Source organism: Dryobates pubescens, chromosome 10 (assembly GCF_014839835.1).
Source record: "Dryobates pubescens isolate bDryPub1 chromosome 10, bDryPub1.pri, whole genome shotgun sequence".
In the NCBI taxonomy this organism is placed as follows: domain Eukaryota; kingdom Metazoa; phylum Chordata; class Aves; order Piciformes; family Picidae; genus Dryobates; species Dryobates pubescens.
Window position 1 is genome coordinate 31,561,413 of NC_071621.1, and position 20,133 is coordinate 31,581,545.

Here is a 20,133-nt window from a genome sequence, read left to right on the forward strand (position 1 = left end):
ACACTCTTGCCTTACTCTTGACAGCAACTGTTTTTAAACTGATATGAGTGAGCTGGCACCTTCGGCTACAGCCAGAGAGTCTTATCTCTAAGCAAGATTAACTACCTAAGGAGCAAACACAAATGAGCAGAAAGTTGAGGCTTCATATCATTCCAAGCAAATGATTAGTTCCACATCCCCTGTGAAATTTTGATGGTGATAGCGAAATATTGTCACAGGTAAGGATGACGTAGTGATGATAGTTTATACTGAGTCAACTTAAAGAAATGCTGTCAATACAAAAGTCTTCCTTCTGCATGGTTTTTATTAAGGTTTCTGACTGCTGCATGAAATTTATTATACTCCTAGTCCTGCCTAAGATGGGAAAAGGGAAAAAAACCCTTATTTAGTTTTGCCATAGACTGTACAAAGACCTTCTGTTACATGTTTATTGTCAGTGCTGCCTTCTGTCTGTGGCTTGCTCCGTTGTTTGTGTGTCTTTCTAAAAATAGAGAGAAATACATGAAAATGAAACACCAAATGGCATATGAGCTATCTGTCCACTTCAGGGTTTTGACTCTATTAGTGTCTGCATCTGATGGGAGTCAATCCAAGATCTATCATCATTTCCACGGCTTCTGCATTTTATATAGATTACTGGATAAAAGAAGAGCTGATGTTGAAACCAATGTTTTCGTCTGCTCTCTGCTAACTGGCTGCCTTACCTATGTAGCTTGAGAGTCAAGTTTCCAGCTGTTTGTCCTTTTGTCCCCCAGGCTCTTTTAGAATAGAATAGAATAGAATAGAATTAATAAGGTTGGAAAAGACCTTCGAGATCAAGTCCAACCTATCACCCAATACCATCTAATCAATTAAACCATGGAATCAAGTGCCCCATCTAGTCTCTTCCTAAAGACCTCCAGTGATGGTGACTCCACCACTTCCCTGGGCAGCACATTCCAATAGTCAGTCACTCTTTCTGTGAAGAACTTCTTCCTAACAACCAGCCTAAACCTCCCCTGGTGCAGCTTGAGACTGTGTCCTCTTGTTCTGGTGCTGGTTGCCTGGGAGAAGAGACCAATCTCCCACCTGGCTGCAACCTCCCTTCAGGTAGTTGTAGACAGCAATAAGGTCTCCCCTGAGCCTCCTCTTCTTCAGACTAAGCAACCCCAGCTCCCTCAGCCTCTCCTCACAGGGCTTGTGCTCCAAGCCCCTCACCAGCTTTGTTGCCCTTCTCATACAGAGGTTTGGACTAAACAAAAGGTGAAGCCTAGGAGCAGCAAACCTCCAACAGATATTTTAACATTCAGGTCAAGGAAAGCCCACAGTCTCATGTCTCCTACAGCTTTGTAGTTTAGAGATTTTGTCTTATGATTTTTAAGCAAAAAGTAAACAGTGGTATCAATGCATCCTCCTTTTCTGATACTTTAAAATAAAAATGATGGTGATACTGTAACAGATAGTGAGCTTAGTCATGCCAGTATGAGATAGGCATGTAAAACCTAACAAAGACCTACCATGAGAACCATGCACTGCTAGACCAGAGTTTTCGAAAAGAAAGAGAACTACTTGTATTATCAGGAATTATGGGCAGAACAAGAGCCTGTTGGGTCCTAATTCATTGATGGCCAGCTTCTTAAAGCCTTTTGATTCATGTGTAATAGACAAATATTATTTTGAAGCATTTGAATGCATGCACACAAGTAACATCCTTTGTCAGACATTTGGGATACAAACAAAGGCAACCTCAGTAGTTTACTTTATATGCCTATACATACCTGCTAGTTTCTTACCCTAAAATGCCTTGAGGAGCTGTGTGATGAGAATTTCATATAGCTTCTGGGGCTGGAAAAAGTGTAAAGGGGTGCCTGTATATTACAGTTGAACAATGGTGACACAACTGGAGTACCAGAGTATTGAACAGAAGAAAGAAAAAAAAAAGATGAAGAAAAGGCCACCTCCAGGGTGACAAAGCAATAAAAAAAGAGTGAGTGAGCAAATTTCCCCACTGTATTCATCTAGATCCACAGCAGACTTTCTAATTCCTTCTTCTCTAAGACCTAGAGCATGTCTGTCCCTGGCCTTCTCTAGGGTCATGCTGTGGCTACCTATGCACTCTCTCTCTGCTCACTCTGCATCTTCACTGTGCTCTTTTCCTCTTCCGGCACACCTCACCTCACACTTGAGAAGTCCCCAAGCAACTTATGAATTTCTAAATGCTTTCAGGGAAGCAGCAATCCCTGCCTGCTTCAGTTTGGTTTTATTTGACTCTGACAGCAGGTTGCCTTCCTCTCCACAGCCCACCCCCTCTTATCAGAACAAAATAGAGCATACATTAGCACATATTAGACAGTCGACAAACAAATAAATCACTCACTGAAAACTACTACAGTGGATGGTCTTCACTGGTGTTTATTCTCACACTGCAAGTAAGCTGCTGGCAAGGAAAACTCTTTCTTGCTACCTTAGAAAGTGACAAACATGGAGATCATCAAAGGCTGAACTGCTAATTTGTAGTCTTTTAAAAAGGGGATCCTCATCCCCACGAATCCACAATTTCCCCAGCACACTAGAGCCTCATTGCTTTTACAAAAGCTTTGTACTCTGGAGATTTTTTGCAAATAATCTATAGTTTTTTCTGGCAACCCTTGACATATACAAATAATTAATTGTATCTTCTTCTTTTTCCTAAAACTATGAGGATTTTTTAACCTTCCAAATTAAAAAAAAGAAAAAAAAAAAAAAAAGGAGGAATAGAATAAAATAGAATTAACCAGGTTGGAAAAGACCTTTGAGATCATTGAGTCCAACCTATCACCCAACACCATCTAATCAACTAAACCATGGCACCAAGAGCCCAATCCAGTCTATTCCTAAATACCTCCAGTGATGGTGACTCCACCACCTCCCTGGGCAGCACATTCCAATGGTCAGTCACTCTCTCTATGAAGAAATTCTTCCCAACATCCAGCCTAAACCTCCCCTGGTGCAGCTTGAGACAGTGTCCTCTTGTTCCCCCACCTGCCTACAACCTCCCTTCAGGTAGTTGTAGACAGCAATAATGTCTCCTCTAAGCCTCCTCTTCTCCAGGCTAAGCAACCCCAGCTCCATAAGCCTCTCAACATAGGGCTTGTGCTCCAAACCCCTGCCCAGCTTTGCTGCCCTTCTCTGGACACATTCCAGCAACTCAACATCTTTCCTAAACTGAAGGGCCCAGAACTGGACACTCAAGGTGTGGCCTAACCAATGCTGAGTATAGGGGCAGAATGACCTCCTTTTTCCTGCTGGCCACACTGTTCCTGATACAGGCCAGGATGCCATTGGCCTTCTTGGCCCAGACCTGGGCACACCTCTGGCTCATGTTCATCTTATACTCAACCAGTACCCCCAGGTCCCTTTCTGCTTGGCTGCTCTCCAGCTACTCTGCCCCCAGCCTGTAGCACTGCATGGGGTTGTCATTTGCACTACAAGGTTATTTAAGTGTATGTTTTTGTCCTAAATACTTAAAGACAGAGCCATTATTATTTCCTTCCCTTCCAGTTGATGCATGTATTCAGCTAAAAATCAATTGTGTGCCACATCCGCACACATCCCTCAGTCTTATTTCCTCTCCTTTATATTTTCCGCTCTTTGCTTGGATAGTTAAACTTCCATTAATACCACTTAGGACATCTCAACTGTTTTTTAAAAGTCCCATCATTTCACAGTCCAATTGCCATCTGTGGCAAGATGACCTCCTACATAACATTCACAGAGCTATTTATCCTACAAAGCTAAAACCTCAGCCTATAACGTCCGTCCTCTCTTAATTTCATATATAGATTTCGATAGCTGCCTCAAGTTCAACTCCAAATGCTTTTTCATTTGAAAGTTACTTTAAAAGTTGATTCAAGAGGTTTTGAATAAATCATAAATGTTAGCAGATTCAGAATCTACATATCTATGCCTATGTTTATTCATGTAGGAGATGCTGACACTTGTCACAGGGCGTATTAAAATACAATGCGGAATCTAAATGTCATTAAAGTTTGGTAAGCAGTTCTGATTTGTTAAACCAAAGGCAGTTATTAATATCTGCTCTGTTCATGGCTATGGAATGGTATTATTGAATAATAAGCAGCAGAAGTACAGCTGAATTACTTTTCTTTGCAGTGAATTTCTGACAAATGCAGCTTCAAAGCCAGGCAAATACATTGAGCTAATTGCTGTTGTGTCATAAATTCAAGAGGACAGGTAAAAATAGAGTCTAGAAATGTATATAATTTTGTGTGATGACTGACACAAGATTTAATATCTTTTGTTAGGTTGGAGGGAATTTTGTGAAACCTTTTTTTTTCATATAGTTCATCTACAAGAATAAGTTTCACTGAGAATCATAGAATCAATAAGGTTGGAAAATACCTCAAAGATCATCAAGTTCAACCTGTCACCCAAGACCTCATGACTACTAAACCATGGCACCAAGTGCCACGTCCAGTCCCCTCTTGAACACCTCCAGGGACGGTGACTCCACCATCTCCCTGGGCAGCACATTCCAATGACTAACAATTCTCTGTGAAGAACTTTCTCCTCACCTCGAGCCTAAACCTCCCCTGGTGCAGCTTGAGACTGTGTCCTCTTGTTCTGGTGCTGGTTGTCTGGGAGAGGAGACCAACCCCCATCTGGCTATAAACACAACAACAGAGAGCAATAAGGTCTCTCCTGAGCCTCCTCTTCTCCAGGCTAAACAATCCCAGCTCCCTCAGCCTCTCCTCGTAGAGCTTATGCTCGAGGCCACTTACCCTCTAACATGACGATCCCAGGTTTAATTGTTAAAGTAGATTCAAGTTATGCCCATATTTCTGCATTTTGTTTCTTTGGATGACTCTTATTTATTTATATAGGGGCTTTGCTGAATACCATACATTTATATATAGGAACTTTATTATTCCTGCAGTAAAACTTACCCACCCTTAAACAGCTGCTTATATATCCCAAATGTAGTTGTTATACAGCTTATCTCCATTTCAAGTGTGCATGCTTTATCTCCTCTCCCCAGGAAAGTACTTTACATTTTTTTTCATGCTTACATTTATCCTTTTCCTGGTGCAATGACACTCAGATACTTTCCCCCTGAAATTTAAACTTCTCTTTACTTCTTCTGCTTGTCTTAATAGTCATAATTGACTCATGTCTGTTCTCACGTAGCCTGAAGTGCTTTTGTTTTGCTGGCATGTGTCATTGTAAGCAGCTGAGTTTCTCTTACTATGTCTGGTTTTGAAAGCAAGGAATAGAATAGAGAGAACATCTTCTTTAGGGGGAGCTTCTTGTTGCTTTTTTGTTGGATGTAAATGTCATCTAAACTTTACTCTCTGCGTTAGGTAGAAAACTTGATAATTAAGTAGGACTATAATTAATTCCCTTCCTTTCTTTTCTTGCTTTATGGAATCCACATAGGTGGTAGCAATCACATGCTGTGGTAGGGCAGATTTCTTAACAATATTCAGATATTTACATGAAAACATTCTTCTAATTTATGTGAATGAATTAGTTAGAAATTGCTTTTTAAATCTGATTCCATACACTATCAAAGTCTATTTTCTGTCTTTAAACATCCTTTATGTTGATTCCTGCAGCTAGTCTCCTGAAGGTGAATAACAGTCCTTGGTACAGGTCTGATTTCAGCTAAAATAACCTATTCTTTCTCCACTGAATAGAACTGATGATGTCACTGAAAGTACTGCATGAATTTTCTTTGGATAATCTTTCCAAAATGTGCATCATTACTTCACTTGTATCCTTCTAAAGGCAGGTCAGTTAGGGAGGAAGAACTGGAATTCTTTCCTATTGATGAGTCCAAGGGAACTGAACTTCTAACTGTCAATAGCTTAAAGTTGAGAGCTGAATGAATCTTAACCAAACTCAGGCATTGCTCACACATTCAGATAGTGCTCACAGCTAAGCCTTTGATGAAGAGGAGAAGTCTTGGATATATTCATATCAAGGAAAGAAATAAAGAATACAAAAACTCAGATTTTCCTTCCTTCTCCACCAAGTAAATCCATACCCTCGTGAATCATTATTGCCTGTTAATTGTTCATAGTCATGCCAGATGAGTCATAAGCTATAGCAAGAAGAGGGCTGTGAATTTTCAGCTCAAACTAAACACATCAGGGAAATCTAGGCTGACTGTAATCCCGATTCCCCTGCATTGCTGGAGGGGACAAGGCAGAGAATTTAGGAGTAAAGTTAAGGCTGGGAAGAAGAGAAGGATGAAAGAAAAGTGATTTAAAGATTAGGTTCTATTTCTCATTTTCTTACTCTGATTTGATAGGTAATAAATTAAGCCTACTCCCCCAAGTCAACTATGTTTTGCCTGTGATGGTAATTGTCAAGTGATCTCACAGTCCTTATCTTTACTCCTGAGCCTTTCATTATATTTTCTCTCCTCTGTTCAGCTAAAGAGGGCAGTGCTAGAGTGACTTTGGTGGGCACCTGGCATCCAGCCAGGGTCAACCTACCACAAAGTGCTACATCAACTTTAATTTGATTTCCTTCTTCACCTTTACCATGTACAAAATCAAGGTAAGAGTAATGGACAAGTTCATGTTTGTTACGTCCTTTGCCTTTCTTTTTGATTATATGTTTTTCTCCTGAGACCCAGGAAACAACCACTGTATTAGAGCTGGTTGAGGTAAAGTTCTAACTGATTAATTTATCAAAAAGTAAATATATTATTAGCATTTCCAAATAACATTTGCTTTTTCTAGTTTTAGAGTATCAATGAGAAAGTATTTTTGGCTCTTTTACCCAAAATATTCAATACTGAGTTCTAAAGGAACAAATTCTCCATAGCGGGATCTGCCTATCCTCCTTGGAATATATCAGGGATACCCTAGTTTCCATAGGGGTAAAAGCCTACAAATTCCTCTGGAAATACATGGTTTATTGTTTTTATTATCCCTGATGTTGTTACTTCTATTATTTTCTGAAATCCTAAAAAAATATCAATGACTGAACAAACATTATTTTGTGGAGTGTTAGAGAGGTTCAGCTTTCACTTAGAACATGCAGACATCTTTCAGTTCCTCTAGGGATCAGAAAAGAAACAATTTACAGCTGCTGTCAAAGTAAACATCATCTACAATTTATTATTTCTGTGACTTGGCAAACAAGCAGAATACAATATTTAATAATTTAATATTCAGCAGCATTCTTGTCTCTTTGCCTAAGTGTCTGGGTTCTCTGTCTCACATTCTTAACTTTGCAAAGCTTAATTAGTTATTCCTCACTACTGTGTTCTGAGTAATCCTGAGTGTTCTGAGTACTCCTTGTATAGCAGATGTTTTACATGAGAAGCACAAAATGACACAATTTCATTTAGAGAAAAAAATATTCCCTTTTTGTCTGAAAAATGTATTTGTTTTCCACCAGTAGGCTATTTTCCACCTACTATTTCCAATGCAAATTATCCCAAATTAAGTAAAATGCATCTCCTAAAAATATAAAAGGTGTAAGATAAAAGGGGTTAGAACCAAAATAGATATAAGAAAGAGAATTGTTCTCTTATCTCCATGAATGAGACCTAGATAATATGGTCAGAGTGTAGCTAGGTGGGGGCTGGTCTCTTCTCCCAAGCAACAACAAGCACCAGAACAAGAGGACACAGTCTCAAGCTGCAGCAGGGGAGGTTTAGGCTGGATGTTAGGAAGAAGTTCTTCATAGAAAGAGTGATTGGCCATTGGAATGTGCTGCCCAGGGAGGTGGTGGAGTCACCATCCCTGGAGGTGTTTAGGAAGAGACTGGATGGGGTGCTTGGCACCATGGCTTAGTTGATTAGGTAGTGTTGGATGATAGGTTGGACAGGATGATCTCAAAGGCCTCTTCCAACCTGGTTAATTCTATTCTATTCTGTTCTATTCTATTCTATTCCATTCTATTCTATTCCATGAACAGATTTTGTTTCTCAGTTGGACATCAGCAATGTAAATTTATCCATTTTTTAAGATGAATCCTGCATTAACAAAAGGACTTACTGGACATAGCATATTAATTATGCTAGGATTTTGAAATGAGATAGAAGTGAGTGGTGGAAAGATTGAGTTTAGAGAAACCTCCATCACGGATCTTTTTTATACTTGGGCTAACATTTTCTTTCCCATTCCACAATACTTCAGGTTAAATGTAGATTATATATTTCTTATTAGAGGGAAGAATAACATTTGAAAGAAAGTCTTGGCATCAGTCTTCATATCTTTATGACTCAGTGACTAATAAAAACCATTTAGTTTTGATTGTGCCTATCAGCTGAAGCCAGGGATGACAATTCAACCACTTCCCTGGGCAGCCTGTTGCAGTCTTTGATAATTTTGGTATGGAAGTTTCTCCTGATGCCTAACTTAAATCTTGAAGCCATTTCCTCTTGTCCTATCAGTTGTGAGTTGTGAGTTGTGAGAAGAGGCCAACACCCACCTCTCTACAACCTCCCTTTTAGGTAGCTGTAGACAGAAATAAGGTCTTCCCTCAGCCTCCTTTTCTTAGGTACCAAATTTGACAGTTGCAGTTTGGATAGAGTCCCTCACACTCCCCCATCCCATTTTTGCAATGACTAAACCAAAAGCTGGAGAAAGCATTGGCTTGCAAATGGGAAATACACAGTGCCTGAACACATGAGCTCAGCTTCACTTCCTGTACTCTGCCACACTCTGAAATATCTCTATTTCTTGTTTGCACCTGATGCATCTGGAAAAAGTCACATCATTACATTTTAAACAAGGATATGATTTTGAATACAAGGGTTTTATACAGTTAATTAATTTCATTACTGCTAAAGCCCACCACTAGCTTAGATCAATGTTAGTTAAATCTGGATTCATATTACAGATCTAACTACAGATAGAAAAATAAGAGCAGCAGCTGTTACCTGTATTTGCACTCAGCACTAGTCCCCAGGGATGGATGAAGTAAATTTCTGAACTAAGCTAAAGGGAAGGGAAGGGAAGGGAAGGGAAGGGAAGGGAAGGGAAGGGAAGGGAAGGGAAGGGAAGGGAAGGGAAGGGAAGGGAAGGGAAGGGAAGGGAAGGGAAGGGAAGGGAAGGGAAGGGAAGGGAAGGGAAGGGAAGGGAAGGGAAGGGAAGGGAAGGGAAGGGAAGGGAAGGGAAGGGAAGGGAAGGGAAGGGAAGGGAAGGGAAGGGAAGGGAAGGGAAGGGAAGGGAAGGGAAGGGAAGGGCATTAACCTGGTCAGAAAAGACTCTGGAGATCATCAAGTTGAGATCATCAAGTCCAACCTATCAATCAACACCAACTAATCAACTAAACTGCACCACCAAGTGTCTCATCCAGTCTCTTCCTAAACACCTCCAGTGATGGTGAATCCACCACCTCCCTGGGCAGCACATTCCAATGGGCAATCACTCTTTCTGTGAAGAAGCTCTTTCTAACATCCAGCCTAAACCTCCCCTGGTGCAGCTTGAGACTGTGTCCTCTTGTTCTGGTGCTGGTTGCCTGGGAGAAAAGACCAGCCCTCACCTGGCTATAACCTCCCTTCAGGTAGTTGTAGAGAGCAATAACTTCTCCCCTGAGCCTCCTCTTCTCCAGTGTAAGCAACTCCAGGTCCCTCAGCCTCTCCTCACAGGGCTTGTGCTTCAAACCCCTCACCACAAAACACTGCATCACAACCATTTGGGGAAATTTACTGCAACCAAAAAATTAAGTTGGGAGTTGCCTTGAGGTGATGTTTTCCTTTTGGAAGTAAGAGTTCTCTAGAGCTAAAGTCATATGTGTATTAGGTGAGTGTTCAGCAAAAAGGGGAGAATTAATATATTGCTGAGGTTTCCCCAAGGCAATACTAGCATTATAGTTTCTGTTTATGACTTAGAATAAATTCTGTTTAGAAATCAGAAGAATTCATAATTCACTGCAACAGAGGAGCACTCATCAACTCTGAAGTGTCAGACTGTGGTTTGGCTCATTCTTCTCCATACGTAATCCATTTAATCAAGCTTTGCCAAAACCAAGACTGAAAATCCTTAACAATACAGAGTAAAAACACATGTAAACCAGCTAAATTCAAGGATCAGAGGGAAGCCCAAGATGATAATACTAAAACTCTGGGAAGTATAAGTAACAAAAACATACCATCATTGCAATTATGAAATTACCAAGAATTATCATCTTCTGTCACACATTAAAAACTTCACTTCCATGAACTGTGTGATTCAGCGAAGTTTAATATCTTGACTTAACCATACACTTGGCCTCATTTTATGTCCAAGTAAACCAAATGCAACGTTGACGTTTTCTGATCAGAAATGAGAAAAAAATTCTACCAGACAGAATTTTAAACACATTAAGGAAAACTTTGGAAAACATAAAATTATCTGCTTTCTGCAGATTTTCAGTGAAACTCCACATTACTACCAGAAAGATTTCTGGTAAAGTCAGTAGTAACACTGTTTGACTGAACAGGTAACTGCTCCAATGTAAAGAAATGAATACAAAATCCACTCCATAATGATGTCTAACTCTCCCTCTCCTCTCCTCTCCTCTCCTCTCCTCTCCTCTCCTCTCCTCTCCTCTCCTCTCCTCTCCTCTCCTCTCCTCTCCTCTCCTCTCCTCTCCTCTCCTCTCCTCTCCTCTCCTCTCCTCTCCTCTCCTCTCCTCTCCTCTCCTCTCCCTCTCCTCTCCCTCTCCTCTCCTCTCCTCTCCTCTCCCTCTCCTCTCCCTCTCCTCTCCCTCTCCTCTCCCTCTCCTCTCCTCTCCCTCTCCTCTCCCTCTCCTCTCCCTCTCCTCTCCTCTCCCTCTCCTTCCTTGTTTCAGAGAATGAATAATTATAACCAGCACAGTAGAAGTAGAGTGATCAATCAAACTGCTTGATAACTTTGCTGGGCTCTGTATTTCTTTAATTTATATACCTCTAGTGACACATTTCATCCTACTTTCAAAGGCTACAATCAAGAAGATGACTTGCCTCCTGGAAGCACTACTCGCACTCATTTTCTTCAGATCTTAAAACAAAACAAAAAATAAAGAGTCTAGATCAACTCAGTTTTCCCCTCAATGGCTAAAATTAGGTGAGCTAAATGATGCATCTCAAGCATCCGAGAAGATCTTGCCAGTTTAGAGATGTCTAAATGACAGAAAATTATCTATTATGTAATCCTACTTCAGAATGTGTTCAAGTTGTTAAAATGTTAATGTAATTTCCATCTTGAGTTGTGTCAGACAACATTACCACTGTTAAAACCAAGCTGGAAAACTCACTAGTAAGCTTTACACGGCATTCTGAACATCAGCCTGACCCTACCCAGAGAGTTCAGAAAGCCCATTGGGCTTTGGAAGCCATTGAAAAGATGAATTTACTCTTCAGTACAATTTTGACCTTCAGGGCTGACACCAGTAAACGTCTTAGAACTCCTCAGATGTTACAAATGTTGTGTATTCCTTTTCTGTTTAATCTACTTGGTTTTCTAAGAGCAGTCTCCGCTCAGGTCCATAGCATCAAGCTGAGTGAACTAAAAGGGACAGAAAACAATGCCATAAGTCCTACCCTAGTGAAAACACCATTACAACTGGGAATGCCGACATACTTCCATTTTTCAGCTAGTTGCTGTATTTATAGTGGCACTTTCACTCCTGTTTATGGCATGGAAGTAGCCACAAAAAATATGTATGTGTTTTAGTGAAACATTAGTGTGAGACTACATGCTCATAGATTGGTTCCCATGTATTAGAGCCATGAGGATGATGAGAGGGCTGGGGCACCTCTCCTATGAGGACAGACTGAAAGTGTTGGGGCTGTTCAGTCTGGAGAAGAGAAGGCTCCGAGGTGACCTCATTGTGGCCTTCCAGTATCTGAAGGGGGCCTACAAGAAGGCTGGGGAGGGACTTCTCAGGATCTCAGGTAGTGATAGGACTAGGGGGAATGGAATGAAGCTGGAGGTGGGGAGATTCAGGCTGGATGTGAGGAAGAAGTTCTTCACCATGAGAGTGGTGAAGCCCTGGAATGGGTTGTCCAGGCAGGTGGTTGAGGCCCCGTTCCTGGAGGTATTCAAGACCAGGCTGGCTGAGGCTCTGGCCAGGCTGATCTAGTGTGGGGTGTCCCTGCCCATGGCAGGGGGGTTGGAACTAGATGATCTTTGTGGTCTCTTCCAACCCTGACTGATTCTATGATTCACCCTGGCTTTAAGGATCCTCCTGAGACAATTTTGACCTGTGACAATTAGGACAAGGCACCATCTAGTCTCAAAGACCATTGATAGGCTACCCCAAACTGAAGGAAAAAGCTGTCGGAGATGTTAATGGCAATCTGCCTTGAACATTATACATATTAGAACAGTAGTAGAAATAAAATGTTAATTTTAATTAGTGTTAAATGTGAAATTCAGCTAAAGAAGCATGAAGATGTGGATGTTATGACCTGAAGTAGAATACTAATCCAGCAACATCAAGAAATACTCAAAAATTCTTAATAATAGTAATACATCATCTGTAAATACATCACCTTGACTACTGTGTCCAGTTCTGGGCCCCTTAGTTTAGGAAAGATGTTGACTTACTGGAACATGTCCAGAGAAGGGCAACAAAGCCAGGGAGGGGTTTGAAGCACAAGCCATATGAGGAGAGGCTGAGAGAGCTGGGGTTGCTTAGCCTGGAGAAGTGGAGGCTCAGGGGAGACCTTATTGCTGTCTACAACTACCTGAAGGGAGGTTGTAGACAGGTGGGGGCTGGTCTCTTCTCCCAGGCAACCAGCACCAGAACAAGAGGACACAATCTCAAGCTGCACCAGGGGAGGTTTAGACTGGATATTAGGAAGAAATTCTTCATAGAGAGAGCGATTGCCCATTGGAATGTGCTGCCCAGGAAGGTGGTGGAGTCACCATCACTGGAGGTGTTTAGGAGGAGACTGGATGGGGTGCTTGGTGCTATGGTTTAGTTGATTAGATGGTGTTGGATGATGGGTTGGAGGCAATGATCTCAAAGGTCTCTTCCATCCTGGTTAATTCTATTCTATTCTATTCTATTCTATTCTATTCTATTCTATTCTACTCTATTCTATTCTATTCTATTCTATTCTATTCTATTCTATTCCATTCCATTCCATTCCATTCCATTCCATCCTATCCTATCCTATCCTATCCTATCCTATCCTATCCTATCCTATCCTATCCTATCCTATCCTATCCTAATTCTATTCTGAATGTACTGCACATAATTCTGCAGTATATTTTCAAGTGGAGCACCCAAGCATCCATATTCTCAAAACATGTCTAGATGGATTTGCAAAGCATTGTATAAGCCACAAATAAAATTATTCAGAAAAGTTAACCCCAAACTACATTTTAAATCCTGTAGCTTTGTTGTTGTTGTTGTTCAAGCTGATGCTTGTTTATTCCCCATTTACATGGAGTTCTCCAATTCACGAGGCTGACATTTGGTTCACACAGTAATATTTTTTTGGTACTTTATGCAAAATCAATTAAATGATGATTTAGACTTTGCAGGGAGTTAATGGATAGCAATTTAAAGAGCTATTGCTGTGCCTCAAATAACATCGAGTATCTGATTCTGCCTACATAATTTTTCTGTTCCTACCGCTTAAGCAGCTATTAGGAAGTGCTCCTGTCTTATGCTGTGTATCTGCTGGATTCCACCCCACTGCTTCTGATCCAGATGTTTTATTTGGTTACTGTAGCATTTAAGAGATGAGGCACAAAGGTACATTGGATTTGTTTACAAAAATACCCCCAACCAAACCAAAATAAAACAACGAAACAAAACCAACCAAATCTGAGACAACAGATTTTAAGCTGAAAAGATTAGAAAATCAGGATTTAAAAAATGTAACTAAATTTGCTTCAGAAACTTAGAGAACACATTCAGCCAAATTCAATCTGGAATAATTGTGTATCTGAACATATTCGATATGTTAAAAGCAGCTGTGATCTAAATGGGTATGTAGGCTACAAGGAACAGAATGCTTATGATTAGATGCAAGCAGTAAAACAGTGCAATAAGCAGCACTTCCCATGCAGCAGAGCAGGGATACTGAGGTGGTTTAGTTGCAAAGCGCTGCTTTGGTGACTCAAATCAGCCATAAACCTCACATATGGATTCATCAGCCTGTACGTACCAGGGAATCTGACCTTTTTGAATATAAAGCTGTTGCACATTACAGTCTATTTGCTATTTAAACTTGAGAGAAATTTCAGCATTTAGTATGATTTGCATTTTTATTCCCTTGAATTGGTATTGGCATTATTTTGATCTGTTTCAACAAAACTATAGCAGGAACAACAGACAAAAAGCACCTGATGTCCTGTATGATTAACAGAAATGCAAACCTAACATGAGAAACAAAATACTCATAGAATCATAGAATCCTGGAATCAATAAGGTTGGAAAAGACCTCAAGGATCATCAAGTCCAACCTGTCACCCAAGACCTCAGGACTACTAAAGCATGGCACCAAGTGCCACGTCCAATCCCCTCTTGAACACCTCCAGGGATGGTGACTCCACCACCTCCCTGGCAGCACATTCCAATGGCTAACGACTCTCTCTGTGAAGAACTTTCTCCTCACCTCCAGCCTAAACTTCCCCTGGCACAGCTTGAGACTGTGTCTTCTTGTTCTGATGCTGGTTGCCTGGGAGAAGAGACCAGCCCCAGCCTGTCTACAACCTCCCTTCAGGCAGTTGCAGAGAGCAGTAAGGTCTCCCCTGAGCCTCCTCTTCTCCAGGCTAAACAACCCCAGCTCACTTAGCCTCTCCTCATTGGGCTTGTGCTCAAGGCCTCTTCACAGCCTCGTTGCCCTTCTCTGGACATGTTCAAGTGTCTCAATGTCCTTCTTAAATTGAGGGGCCCAGAACACTTGTAATTCAACACTTATAAAGGTATAGCAGAAAGAAGACAATTTTTCTCATGAAGAATCCTTATCTCATGACTGCTAGTGTGAGCACTCCAAGAGACACTATGAAGGGACCAATCTTGCTATCATTCAGATCCATGAATTATTGATTCATCTATACTATTCTCCTTCAATCTAGTGATCTACTCACCATTGTAGTGATGCAAATAGATAACAAATAATCAGAATGTAAAATGGCACTAAAAGAATACCATAAAATTTTAGTGGAGCCTGTACTATTACTAGTTGTAGCCAGGTAGTAAATTTTGTTTTCAGCTTTCAGGCTTTATGCACCAGTCTACCATCCTCAAATTAGTTTTAGCTTCGTATTTCATGGAGATTGTACAATCATTTGTAAGGTAAAAATGCTACTGTTCTTCCAGCAGGTTTTCACCCTCTTTACATATTCAAATCTTAATGTGCTGCTCCAGGAGGCACACCTGTCACACAGAATCACAGAATCACCAAGGTTGGAAGAGACCTCAGAGATCATCAAGTCCAACCTGTCACCACAGACCTCATGAATAAACCATGGCCTGTCCTTTATCTTCCCTTTATTTACTACAGGATGTAATTCTTTCCTAAGCTACATTTTTGTGAATCAGGAAAGATTGGCAACAATTGCAGCTGTGCCACCAAGAGAAGTAGGGAGTACTGGGTATTTTCCAAGAAAGCTTTGTTATTAAGATTAATAACTTACACTGAGAAAATTAAATAATAGACATACTAAAGTACAGCTCTTTTGCCTTTTAAAGGTAAATACAGTTTGCTTGAAAGGCTGGGAACATTCTACTGGGTATTTCAGATATTCCACAAGACCTGCAGAGTGTTCTGTTGCAGCAGCTTCAAAACAAAGGTAACTTGAAAAACATCCATTATAAAGCACCATGCTACAGTGAGGAATATTTTATTGAAAACCTCAAAAGAGCTTTTGGAGAGCTTATCCTGTTTGCTTTTGTTTACTGGGCATAGAAATGTAATTTCCTTCTTTTGCTGAAGGAACTGTAATAGAATGACTAATGAGATACTGATGCAGTGTGTGCAATACAGAGATAATCACAAGACTAGAAGGCAGTATTGGAGTATTACCCTGATGTCCAAACTCACACAGAGAAATAGCTAAAGCAGTGATTTGTACCTGCACCATTTTCTCTGAAGGTAGCTGTAACATTACAACACATACCTAAGACTTCTTCTGATAAGGAAAAAGTAGTTTTCAGTCTCTGCCCCTGTACTCAGCACTGGTTAGGCCACACCTAGTACACACACACACTGTACTGTGTCCAGTCCTGGGTCCCTCAGTTTAAGAAGGACATTGAGACACTTGAACGTGTCCAGAGAAGGGCAACAAGGCTGGGGAGAGGTCTTGAGCACAAGCCTTATGAGGAGAGGCTGAGGGAGCTGGGGTTGCTTAGCCTGGAGAAGAGGAGGCTCAGGGGAGATCTTCTTGCTGTCTACAACTACCTGAAGGGAGGTTGTAGCCTGGTGGGGGTTGGTCTCTTCTCCCAGGCAACCAGCAACAGAACAAGAGGACACAGTCTCAGGCTGTGTCAGGGGAAGTTTAGGTTTGAGGTGAGGAGAATGTTCTTTACAGAAAGAGTTGTTGGCCATTGGAATGTGCTGCCCAGGGAGGTGGCGGAGTCACCATCCCTGGAGGTGTTAAAAAAGGATAGGATGTGGAACTTGGTGCCACAGTTTAGTTAGTCATGAGGTGTTGAGTGCTAGGTTGGACTTGATGATCTCTGAGGTCTTTTCTAACCTTATTGATTCTATGACTCAATACACTTTTTTTTTTTTTTTTTTCATTTGAGAAGTTTTGAAATTTGTTTTTTGGAGAAACCAGAAATTGTGGTAAGAATAACCTCTGCAAAATGCTTTATTCTCCAGGTAACATAAAAAAATTAAACCCCAACAGCACTGTGATTTTATAGGAAATCAAGTTTTATGGGGAAAAAAAACCAAAAAACAAACACAAATAATGTAATTGGAATTACTAATGTTATTAAAGAGAAGCCATTTACCTGAGGTTGCCTCTTGATAATGTGGTAACCCCTGTATGGAAACACCTACAAAACATTGTGAATTCCAGTGTTCTAACTTCTAGGAAAGTGTTGGTGTCCCACAGAATTCAGCTCTCAGCACCACAGGTCCTGGAGAGGATTGAGCTCAAAGAGAAGCATGTTGATGGCTATTAGAATCCTGGCAGAATGCAGATTCAGCATCAGCCTCTCCTCTTGCATTGCATTGGGGTATGGCAGTTCTGAAGTGACTGAGCTGACCATGGGAAAATTTACCCAAAGTGATTTTTATAGCTCCTTATGGCATCAGGAGGATGGCTGTCATACTTGAAATAGTCACTTCAGAGCAAGCTCAAGAGTACTCCAACCATTTCTGTGACTTCTCTACTGAATTGCTTTTATTTTTATCCATTGCACCAAGTTTTTATGATTTGCTCATAACTGGCAGGGGAAAAAATATCCCAAAAAACAGCAACCCGCCTGCCTCATCCTTAGTCGTTAGGTGCCCTAATTACCTACTTTGAATGACATGGTTCTTCCAGAAAACTTTTAGAACAGCTTTAAAAGCTCTCAACAGCTTACAGCTGAAAGCCAAATGTATAGGTTATAATTCATTTATGCTTTGTAAAACTATGTAACTCCTCAAAAGGTGCCACAAATCATTTCAGTGCCGTGTAGCCTCACTTAAACTTCATAAGAAATGCAATCTAAAGTCTTTCAAGTAGAAAATTCTGGTTTTGGGGGTTTGGTTGGTTTTGTTTTCTTTCCTTTGGCATAATTTCAGCCTGCAACTTCCCTTGTTTGAGTCTTGATCTTTCTCCAGAATGCCTTCCACATACTCTGTTTCATGCTTAAGGACTAAATCTAGATTTAGTGCTTTATCTTCTGTACATTTAAACTGAAAAGTTCTCCCTCTTGGGGTGCACTGTAAGAGCCAGCCAGCAATAGATGTGTGTATAGAGAGAGAGATTTAAGTTCCTAATTACAGAGAGAGGAAATGCATGAGGGATATTTCTTGAACACTATTTTTATCCAAGAGATTTATAGGATCCCTTTCTACTAAGCATTATGGTAGCCATTAATTATATGATGAAGTGTTTTCCGGTAAGACTCGTTGGGCTCAGATGCCTAATGCTTGAGCACTGCAGTTTTCAACCTTCATGTAGTTCCAAGGTAATACACAAAAAAACCCATGTATGGCATAGTAGATAGAACCATTATTGTGTGTTGTCATTTTCCTCACCTAGTTTCTTTTGGATTATTATTGATTTTTAGTGATTTTGTGTGTAGCAAGGCAACTGCAGAGTTATAAAGAGTTTTAACCCTCCACTGTATTTTCTTCCTTAGCTTTCTTTTCATCCTGTTCTGAAAGTGGCCATCACATATGACAACATTTCTCACAATTACCTTTTTTTTTTTAATGAAAATTACTCAAAATGAGATGGGTTGTGACAGCAACAGACACAAATTGGGCCATAGGAAGTTCCACCTGAATATAAAGGAAAACTTCTTTACTTTGAGGGTGACAGAACACTGGCGCAGGCTGCCCAGAGAGACTGCGGAATCTCTTTCTCTGGAGACTTTCAAAAAACCCACACAGACACATTCCTATGCAATCTAATCTAGGCCAGCCTGCTTTAGGAATGGGTTTGGACTAGATGATCCCCAGAGGTCCCTTCCAACTCCTACCATGTTGTGATTTTTTTGGATATTATGTTAATTAATTTAGCTCCAAGGTGCTGTTTCATAGAATCATAGTATCAGTCAGGGTTGGAAGGGACCACAAGGATCATCTAGTTCCAATCCCCCTGCCATGGGCAGGGACACCTCACACTAGATCAGGCTGGCCAGAGCCTCATCCAGCCTGGCCTTGAACACTGCCAGGGACGGGGCCTCAACCACCTGCCTGGACAACCCATTCCAGGGCTTCACCACTCTCATGGTGAAGAACTTCCTCACATCCAGTCTGAATCTCCCCACCTCCAGCTTCATTCCATTGCCCCTAGTCCCATCACTACCTGATAGTCTAAGAAGTCCCTCTCCAGCCTTCTTGTAGGCCCCCTTCAGATACTGGAAGCTAGCAAACAATTTACATGTGTTGTATAGAAAATGTACTCCATGATAAATGTAACACAAAGCTTCTCTCAAATGTTTAGGTACTGTAACATGGTATTTACCATATTGCTAAGATACAAATAAGAAGTCTAAAGATCTAGTACAATACATAGTTGGGGTTTTTCTCCCCTTTTATAAACTGTTGTAGAGCAAAAAGGGAAAAATGGAAGACAATCCCTACTTTAATTATGAACTTTGGGAAAAAATACCCACTACACATGTAGAGCATTCTGAGCCTCGTTAAGTAATTTCCTTTCAGTTGTTAATTCCCACAATTTCCCTGCACTTCATAAGGTGTTCTGGAATTGAGATGGTAAAGAACACAAGTATAAGCTTTGAACGTGCGTGAAGTCTTCTGCAGACAGTTGTGGCAGTTTTAGGCTGCGCCTTTGAAAGTTAGCTGCAGATTTCAAGCAGAAAAAGTGAAGAAATATAAACAATTCACAGCTGGGTGCAAAAAGGAAATCAACAGATTATTCTAAATGAATTTCATTGGCCAGATGTGCAAGATGTACCCTAGCAATCTCACACATTCCACTTCATTCCTTTCCTTCTGCTCTGGCTTCCTGGCTGCTTTTGCTGAAGAGAATTCTTATCGCTATCAACCTTGCAGATAAGGACACTAATGATGCTTTGAGCTAACAGTTCTCCTAATGTCTTTCTCTTTTCTTCTAATTATAGAGGGAAAGAGGGGTTAGGGGAGAGTGGAAGAGTTTCCCCGTTCCTTTTGGCATACCAGAAGGGGTTCAGGGGGATTTCCCTCTTGTTTTCTGATTGCAAACACCTGTATAATATTGTAAATACTGTATATTTGTACGTATTCATTGCATTCCATTGTAGAGCGTAGTTTTTGCTCTGTAAATATAGCTTCCATTTGCTCCCCGACTGAGTGAGCCGTGCTTTAGTTAATGTAGTGGGAAATTCCAAACCACCACCACAGTTTATTTCACATACATTTTCAAATTACTTCTACAAAGAGTCAGTGTAAATTTATCTAGTCAGTGCATTGTGCAGTATCTTTGTGCAGGCGAAGACAGAGCAAAGAGCAGTGCCGCTAGCAGCTCCATGGCTGGCATCAGCTATCAGTTCCATTTAACCAGGTTGGAAGAGACCTTCAAGATCATCGTGTCCAACCCA

The 20,133-nt window shown here is 40.8% G+C and overlaps 1 protein-coding gene across 5 annotated transcripts in view; it reads right to left on the minus strand.

Moving 5' to 3' along the window:
* CNTN5 (contactin 5) overlaps positions 1-20,133 on the minus strand; it is a 661,195-nt gene that overhangs the window by 527,442 nt on the left and 113,620 nt on the right. The window lies entirely within an intron of this gene.